This window comes from Octopus sinensis, linkage group LG10, assembly GCF_006345805.1.
Source record: "Octopus sinensis linkage group LG10, ASM634580v1, whole genome shotgun sequence".
NCBI lineage: Eukaryota > Metazoa > Mollusca > Cephalopoda > Octopoda > Octopodidae > Octopus > Octopus sinensis.
This window is the reverse complement of record NC_043006.1, coordinates 11,141,590-11,151,589: the sequence shown is the minus strand read 5'-3', so window position 1 is coordinate 11,151,589 and position 10,000 is coordinate 11,141,590. Positions and strand designations below refer to the sequence as shown.

At 37.0% G+C, this 10,000-nt stretch overlaps 1 protein-coding gene across 1 annotated transcript in view; it reads right to left on the bottom strand.

The window, feature by feature from the left end:
- LOC115216391 (gamma-aminobutyric acid receptor subunit beta-like) overlaps positions 1–10,000 on the bottom strand; it is a 489,200-nt gene that overhangs the window by 143,917 nt on the left and 335,283 nt on the right. The gene's annotated exons all lie outside the window — the stretch shown is intronic.

Below are 10,000 nucleotides of genomic sequence, written 5' to 3'. Positions count from 1 at the left end.
AGAGACTGTGAACAACAGAGTGCAGCTCCTCAACTATTACATGAAACCCATAGTTTCGAAATATGTCGTTCCCAAGAATTCATCTTTGTCACACAACATGAACATTAACATACTGATAGTAGACTCAGTTAGGACAATGAACATGTCCCCACTATGCGAACCCTGTGAAACGAAAAAAACATATACAGAACTTCATGCACCGCATGCAATTCTCTGGATATGATCAGAAAGATAGGGTTCGTGTATACAGGGGAGCTAGAAAGAAATTAGATAACATACGTAATGACACCAGCGGTACCTGTCCTAGATATAGAAACAAAGACTGGAATATGATACAAAGAACTTGTGACAAAGCAAACTAGGTGAATATGTGGTATAAAATCGACAAATATCAAGGAGTGATGTTTGTAGAGGCCACAGCCCATGGAGAACTAGACCGTGGATTTAGGAAAGCTCTGAAGGAGAACAAATTCAACATTAAGATTGTTGAAAAGACAGGGAACTCCGTCAGACCACAACTATGTAGGACGTACTAATTTGAGAACATCATAGGCACCAATGATAACTGCATGGTATGTAGGATTAGTCCTAGCATTAACTACAGAACTAGAAATTTAATTTACTGCAGAAGATGCATAGATGGTGCTTGTAAAGACATGAACATGACATACATAGGGGAGACATCTAGAAGTATTGCAGAACGACTAAATGGACATTTGAGACAATATCACGACAAAAAACAGTCCTCCATAGTCTACCAACATGCCAAGGACCAACATAGAGTTTACCTGGGTCAACTTGACATTCGCATTTTATCCAAGCACCCAAAGGACCCAATACTCAGGCAAATACAGGAATGTGTCCTCATAAATGAAATATCCCCAGTACTAAATAGGAAATATACGTAGTAGATATCATACCCCCATGCCCACAGTTTACACAGTTAGAGTAGAATAGTTAGTGGGCTGTTATGTAGATAGATGCATGTGTGAGTGTGGGTGTGTGTATATGTGTATATGTATATGCACAAGTACGTAGCCATATGGATATGAATGTAAACAGATAGATATACAGACGAATAGGTACATAGGTTATATGAACAGACAAGCTCACATACACACGCATACACAATTGAAGACTGAAACACTTGTCTATTTATATACATACGCTTCACTTCACACAAATACACATATGGAGATACACATTCATATATACAGACACAGTACATAGTTGCAACCACCTACAGGGACACACTCACACATGCACGCACAAGGAGACAGAGGTACACGTACACACACACACACATGTTTATAAATATTCAAATTAGAATCCAGAAAATGGAGAAGTAGCGTTGATATAATATATTAACTGCAAAAACTCAACATGTTCCCTTACAGCTGTTTCGATTTTGCCCAAATGAATTAAATTCCAGCAATTAAAACATTTTTGGGGGCAAATTCTTGTTAGAGGAGTAAAAAACATATCAATAGAGTCTATCGAGATGTTTTTGAAGAATAACATGTTAATAACCTAGTGATGTCTTTTTTAAACTTTTTTTTACTCCTCTGACGAGATTTTACCCCCATAAATGTTTCAATTAATGGAATTTTGGGCAAAACTGAAAATCGAAAACATTTAGGAAAAATCGAAAACAGCTGTAAGGGAACAATAAATTATATAAACGCTATTTCTCCATTTTCTGGATTTTAATTTGAATATATATATATATATATATATATTGACATACATACGCACTCATACACACATATACATGCATACATGCACGCGCACACACACATACACACACAAACACTTATATACATTATCGACTGCACATACTCTCAGTGTACGTGCATTCTTTGTTCGCCGGTGAGCTGAGGGTTAGCATGGTGGGGATGACTCCCTTAAAGTGTCTGGTGTTAAAAAACCTGAATGTCAAGCAAGACAACTCGCCTCAGATCATACATACATACATACATACATAGATACATTCATGCATACATAGTATGTATGCATATCATCATCATCATCATCATCATCACGTGACCGACCAGTCCATCAGATGTAGTTACACATCGCTGGTCACAATGCGCTCGCATTGTTTTAGCCTTCGAATGACGCCACCCCGCTGGCTAAGCGAGCAGGCCAACAGAAGAAAGAGTGGGAGAAAGAGTGGTGAAAGAGAACAGCAGGGATCACCACCCCCTGCCGGAGCCTCGTGGAGCTTTTAGGTGTTTTCGCTCAATAAACACTCACAACGCCCGGTCTGGGAATCGAAACTGTGATCCTGCGACCGCGAGTCCGCTGCCCTAACCACTGGGCCATTGCGCCTCTACGCATACATAGTATGTATGCATATACATTGTAATAAAGTATTTAGGTTAGATGAACTGCATTCATGATTTTTCTAGGTCTGAACAATCGCAGCAGAGTCAACTGGTAACGATAATGTATATCCAAGTGATGATAGCAAACAAGATATAGGGTAATATATATCCCCTCCATACTTCTACAAAAGCAAAGTTATTTCATATCAAATCATGTGGGCGGATGACAACTTTGTAGGTTGGTCGGAAATCCACAAGTAACAAAGTAACAAAAGAAGACTGACAGATGCAGAGAACGGACACGATAGACTGAAAGAATGATGTAAGCGCTCTATTTCCCAGGAGACATTGGAAAGAAAGACTAATGGAATCACAGGTGGAAGAAACGAACAGCGACTAAAGAATGTTGAGAAGAGATGACAGTGGAGTCACATGATGGGGAATTGGAAGAGCGAATCAAATGACTTGGTTTATTTAATTTGCATATTACGCATAGCAGTGAATGTATAGCGTGTCATAGTGATTGTGATACCTTCTGTGGCAGGTGACACACACACACACAGAGTCAAAAATACACATGTATATATATATATATATAATATATATATATATATTATTTATATATCTGTATACTATTTGTATATATTAATATATATTAATGTATGTAAGTATGTATATATATATAATATATATATAAATATGTATGTATGTATATATAAATAAATATGTATGTATATATATATATATATGTATATATATATATATATATATATATATATATATATAATATATATATATAATATATATATATGTGTGTGTGTGTGTGTGTGTATTTTTCTAATGTGTATGTTCTTAATTTTTACAGATAACACAGAAAAATAGTTGCCAGGGTAGCAAAAATTTACGCAAGTACCAAGGATGTAACAGCTTACTTATAAAGGAAGAAATTCCAGGTTTTGGTGAAATGTTTTTGTATGACTTAGATAAATAAATAAATAGGGTTAAATGCAGGTGTTATTCAAATCTTTATACTTTCGACATATGTTTTGAAGAAAACATTGTTATTATTCCAGAAGGAAGAAAATGATGTAAAACAATGCTATCTTCTCATCAGAGAAAAAAAAAAGAAACAAAACACACCAATAAGACATTCTGACCGAATGTGATTACTGCATATATGATGAAAGGAACGCTTGTACATTAAAAAAAAAAACGTTAATATATATATAAAACAGCAAAGGCAATCGATAGAAAGAGGAGGAGGAAGAAAAAAATTAGCAGAAAATTCAAAGTGGAGATATATAGTGCGGTAGGTGAATAGGAATAAAGGTTATATATGTATATATATAAAGGTATGTATGTATATATAATATATATTAATGTATGTAAGTATGTATATATATATATATATATATAAATATGTATGTATGTATATATAAATAAATATGTATGTATATATATATATATGTATGTATATATATATATATATTATATATATATATATATATATATATATATATATATATATGTGTGTGTGTGTGGTGTGTGTGTGTGTGTATTTTTCTAATGTGTATGTTCTTAATTTTTACAGATAACACAGAAAAATAGTTGCCAGGGTAGCAAAAATTTACGCAAGTACCAAGGATGTAACAGCTTACTTATAAAGGAAGAAATTCCAGGTTTTGGTGAAATGTTTTTGTATGACTTAGATAAATAAATAAATAGGGTTAAATGCAGGTGTTATTCAAATCTTTATACTTTCGACATATGTTTTGAAGAAAACATTGTTATTATTCCAGAAGGAAGAAAATGATGTAAAACAATGCTATCTTCTCATCAGAGAAAAAAAAAAGAAACAAAACACACCAATAAGACATTCTGACCGAATGTGATTACTGCATATATGATGAAAGGAACGCTTGTACATTAAAAAAAAAAACGTTAATATATATATAAAACAGCAAAGGCAATCGATAGAAAGAGGAGGAGGAAGAAAAAAATTAGCAGAAAATTCAAAGTGGAGATATATAGTGCGGTAGGTGAATAGGAATAAAGGTTATATATGTATATATATAAAGGTATGTATGTATATATATATATATGTATTTATGTGTGTGTGTATATTTATGTGTCTGTGTTTGTCCCCCTAGCATTGCTTGACAACCGATGCTGGTGTGTTTACGTCCCCGTCACTTAGCGGTTCGGCAAAAGAGACCGATAGAATAAGTACTAGGCTTACAAAGAATAAGTCTCGGGGTCGATTTGCTCGACTAAAGGCGGTGCTCCAGCATGGCCGCAGTCAAATGACTGAACGAAGTAAAAGAGTAAAGAGTTAAAAGCATGGTAATAATTCCATATCGTAAGGAGGTCAAATCCAACTTCCCTTACCAGTTTCGTGAAGCTATAGAAAAGAATTTCCCCCAAAATTCAAGATAATATTCGATTATTAATTCGCACCGAATCAGGATAGGGTTTTCATTAGAAAGAATGGTTGGGGCTTAGTAAACGCAGAAATGGTGTTGTTTTTCATTTTGTTGGGTTTCCGAGAGAAGTGGACTTTGGAAAAGCGACCCCGCCCCAAGCGCCAGGTCTGTTGCAATCGAAAGCGATCAGCGCAGGAATACAGATCGAGTTCTCGTTAGATCGCACCAAAACACCTGGTCTGTATGCTCTTTTCTACTCAGAATTTTTGGGGAGGGGGCTAGCCGATTAGATCGACCACAGTACGTTAGTGGTACTTAATTTATCGACCCCAAAAGGATGAAAGGCAAAGTCGACCTCGGTGGAATTTGAACTCAGAACGTAAAGACAGACGAAATACCACTAAACATTTCGCTCGGCGCGCTAACGTTTCTTATTTCTTTACTGCCCACAAGGGGCTGCACACAGAGGAGACGAACAAGGACAGACAAACGGATTAAGTCGATTATATCGATCCCAGTGCGTAACTAGTACTTATTTAATCGACCCCGAAAGGATGAAAGGCAAAGTCGACCTCGGTGGAATTTGAACTCAGAACGTAGCGGCAGACGAAATACCTATTTCTTTACTACCCACAAGGGGATAAACACAGAGAGAATAAACAAGGACAGACAAACGGATTAAGTCGATTATATCGACCCCAGTGCGTAACTGGTACTTATTTAATCGACCGCGAAAGGATGAAAGGCAAAGTTGACCTCGGCGGAATTTGAACTCAGAACGTAGCGGCAGACGAAATACGAATTTCTTTACTACCCACAAGGGGATAAACACAGAGAGAACAAACAAGGACAGACAAACGGATAAAGTCGATTATATCGACCCCAGTGTGTAACTGGTACTTATCTAATCGACCCCGAAAGGATGAAAGGCAAAGTCGATCTCGGCGGAATTTGAACTCAGAACGTAGCGGCAGACGAAATACTGCTAAGCACTTAGGCCGGCGTGCTAACGTTTCTGCCAGCTCGCTGCCTTACTTGGTGTATACGTTGGCAACAAAATGAACTCTGCTAAGGACATTTAAATGACATGAGGTGTAGTTAAACCGAGATATATCTACAACTAAGCTGAGTTAAATATTGAAGAGTAATAAAGAAATTCCAGAGCGAACGGAAGCGTTAATTTCCATTCGACTGTCATTGGAAGTTGTTTGTCTTCATTAGCGTTGATAATGTTATTGATGAGCAAACTATGAGTATTACAAGATTTCCTAAACCTCAAGATATATAACAATTGCAAACATAGGCGCAGGAGTGGCTGTGTGGTAAGTAGCTTGCTAACCAACCACATGGTTCCGGGTTCAGTCCCACTGCGTGACATCTTGGGTAAGTGTCTTCTGCTATAGCCCCGGGCCGACCAATGCCTTGTGAGTGGATTTGGTAGACGGAAACTGAAAGAAGCCTGTCGTATATATGTATATATATGTATATGTATGTGTTTGTGTGTTTGTGTTTGTCTCCCTAGCATTGCTTGACAACCGATGCTGGTGTGTTTACGTCCCCGTCACCTAGCGGTTCGGCAAAAGAGACCGATAGAATAAGTACTGGGCTTACAAAGAATAAGTCCCGGGGCCGATTTGCTCGACTAAAGGCGGTGCTCCAGCATGGCCGCAGTCAAATGACTGAAACAAGTAAAAGAGAAAAGAGAGAAAGGTCTGGTCAAATTAAACAGATTTTATTGTCAGTAAAATTGCACAATTACATAATAAAATAACACCAAACTCATATAAAACTGTTAACTATTAAAAATGATAATAGTAATAGCAGTAATAATATGAAACGTTGTGTTAACAACAAACAAGATGAGGACAATATCCGTTAAATGTAAATAATGTAATTAATGTTAAGGATGTCAAGATTTTCGCATTTTCGCACAAGGCTAGCTATTTCGGAAAGTAGGTAAGTCGATTACATCCACCCGAGTGCTCAACTGGTACTTTATTTTATCGACCCTGAAAGATGAAAGGCACAGCGAACCTCGGTGGAATTTAGGCTGAGAACGTAAAGACGGACGAAACGCTGTAAAGCATGTTGTCCGGCGAGCGAACGATTCTTGTAGCTCGCCGCCTGATGATGATGATGATGATGATGATGATGATGATGATGATGATGATGATGATGATAATAATCATAATAATAATAATAAAATAATAATGAATGTCTTGATGCAGTACCAGACAGTCGCTCTCATGGCTTCTGATCTTAACTGATTGGAAGGGCTATCATGTAAATTGTTTTGTCTTGGTATAAAAGATGGGCTACAGTAAATATTCTGCTCAATACCACATATTTGCTTGTCAGTTGTTTGACCTTAACCAGTTGAGCAGGTCCCTTAGTGGCTGATGATATGTGCATCTCTGATCACGAACAGAAGTAGTGGGGGAGCATCATAGCCATGTGTTGAGAGTGATTCTTTGGGGTTTTAATAATTCGCCTCTGGAAACATGGGTGTTTCTGTCAGCATCCTTAAACAACCCTTATTCAGGGACCTTTTGAGCAGGATCGGTTACTCGACCAGAAGAAAATTCTAACTAGGCCCCACCTGCATGGTCATGCGCTGTTTGTATTGATATGAGATCACCATGTCGCCCACATATGGTTGTGATGCATGTGCCTAGTGTAACCTTATCAGACGGGTAGTCATGATGGGTATGCTGGGCTTCATATATTTTATCCCAGTGTCACATTGATGGCATGCACTGTTCTCTCACTCATTAATAATAATAATAATAATAATAATAATAATAATAATAATAATAATAATAATAATAATAATAATAATAATAATAATAATAAAATAAAACTACTGAATAATAATAATAATAGACAATGTGTCTCTAAAAGAAATAGAGAAACTTTCAAAATACAAAGACCTGGAAATAGAGGTAACCAGAATGTGGAATCTAAAAACAGAAACAATTCCTATCATAATAGGTACATTAGGCATGATAAAAAAATATTCAGACAAATACATAACAAAAACACCAGGACTTACAAGCACATATAACATACGGAAAATTGCGCTACTAGGCACTGCACACATCCTACGCAGAACACTTTCCATACAGTAACCATCAGAGCATCACAACAAATCACAGCACATACCCAAGGCACACAGAGCTGCGCTCGGTAGTGAAGTGAAAGCACGCTATAAAAAAAAACTACTGAATAATACTAATAATGATAATTATAATTGAACATGATTTTATGGACAATCTGCAAGATAGTGCATAGGTTTGGAACCATTTTTTATGGAAAGTCTGATAAAAGTAAATAACTGTAGTTTTGCGCAGAATCAAGTTTAAGGGCTGTTGAATTGAAGTCATTTCGTACTGAAAGAATGTGTCCATAATTTCATTTATACTTAGTACAAAATGGAGTGATACATAACAATTTATATGATCACGTTCTAGAAAATAGTAATGTTGATTTCTTTTACTAGTTGAAGACTTAAAAATAATTTTAGGAGGAGGATGTATAGACGATTTACTGTGCATGGCTGTTATTCAATTTAGACAGGAGACAAAATCGTTTTTTATAATAATAGTAAGTCGTTAGATTTCGACATTTTCACGTATATAAACAAAAATCTGTTATGTACCACAGAACATATCCATAAATTTATTAACCAGCATTGTATGTTATGAGGAATGTAAACAATAGATCTCGACAATACATTTCTTGTCAGAGAAGAAACAATAGCTTACACACAACTGTGCACCCACTTTAACTATCCACGAAGACAGTGCTTATAAACGCACAAATCTTAGAGGTTAAATAAACAGGCTTCACCAATTAACATGTTAAGCAATTTCTTAGCAGCTAGGTCCAAATTGAAATTGCTGGGACATTAATAGAGTTTTGTTTCGTGGCAATGATGTATTAAATGATGTATTAAAGAACCTACCTATAGATTTATTCGCCAACCCTGATGTTACTGGGATTGTAAAACGTGTGCATCTACAATACGTTAATGAACAGGAAAATAATGAAGCGTTGTACAAGCTGCTGGAACTTTGTTCAGCAGCTGTACACTCTCTTTAACTCGCCGCAGATACACTGATTACAAGCTTAAAGGCGTGGTGCTTAGTGGATAGTAGTATCCGTTCGTGATCGTAAGGTCGTGATTTCGATTCCCGGAGGTGAGTTGTTTCCTTGCGCAAAGCACTTTATTTCACGTTGGTCCAGTTCACTCAACTGGCAAAAATGTGTTGTACATGTAATTCAAGGGACCAGACTTCTCACATTCGGCGACACGCTGAATTTCCCCGAGAACTGCGTTAAAGGCACGCGTGTCTGGAGATTGCTCAGCGATTGCGCCTTAAGGCTATTTCGTCGATCGCATCAACCGGATCGTCGTCTTAAACGACGGAATGCCAGTTTTTTTATAAGCCAACTAATATTCATTTCAAATTTTGGCACAAGGCCAGAAGTTTCGAGATAGAGAGTAAATCGATTACATCGACGCTAGTGCTCAATTTGCGCTTATTTTAACAGCCACTATAAGATGGAATGCAAAGTCGACCTCGGTGGAATTTGAACACAGGCCGTAAAGAAGGACGAAATGCTGCTAAATATTTTGCTCGGCGTGCTAACGATACTTATTTCTTTATTGCCCACAAGGGGCTAAATATAGAGGGAACAAACAAGGACAGACAAACGGACTTAGTCTATCATATCAACCCCAGTGCGTAACTAGTACTTATTTAATCGACCCCGAAAGGATAAAAGGCAAAGTCGACCTCGGCAGAATTTGAACTGAGAAAGTAATGGCAGACGAAATACATATTTCTTTACTACCCACAAGGGGCTAAACACAGAGAGGACAAACAAGAATAGACAAACGGATGAAGTCGATTATATCGACCCCAGTGCGTAACTGGTAGTTATTTAATCGACACCGGGAGGATGAAAGGCAAAGTCGACCTCGGCAGAATTTGAACTCAGAACGTAGCTGCAGACGAAATACCGCTAAGCATTTCGCCCGGCGTGCTAACGATTCTGCCAGTTCACTAAAGCCCATTAATATTAGCAGTTATTGTAAATAGGATAGATCAATGTGCCTATTTTACACTTCTTTGCAATAAATAAAACGGTTCCTTTCATTGGCACTCATAGACACGCAACAGTCTTTAAAAACGCACAGTTTTCACATTAGATTGATTAAAGGTAATATTTTAATTATAAATGTGA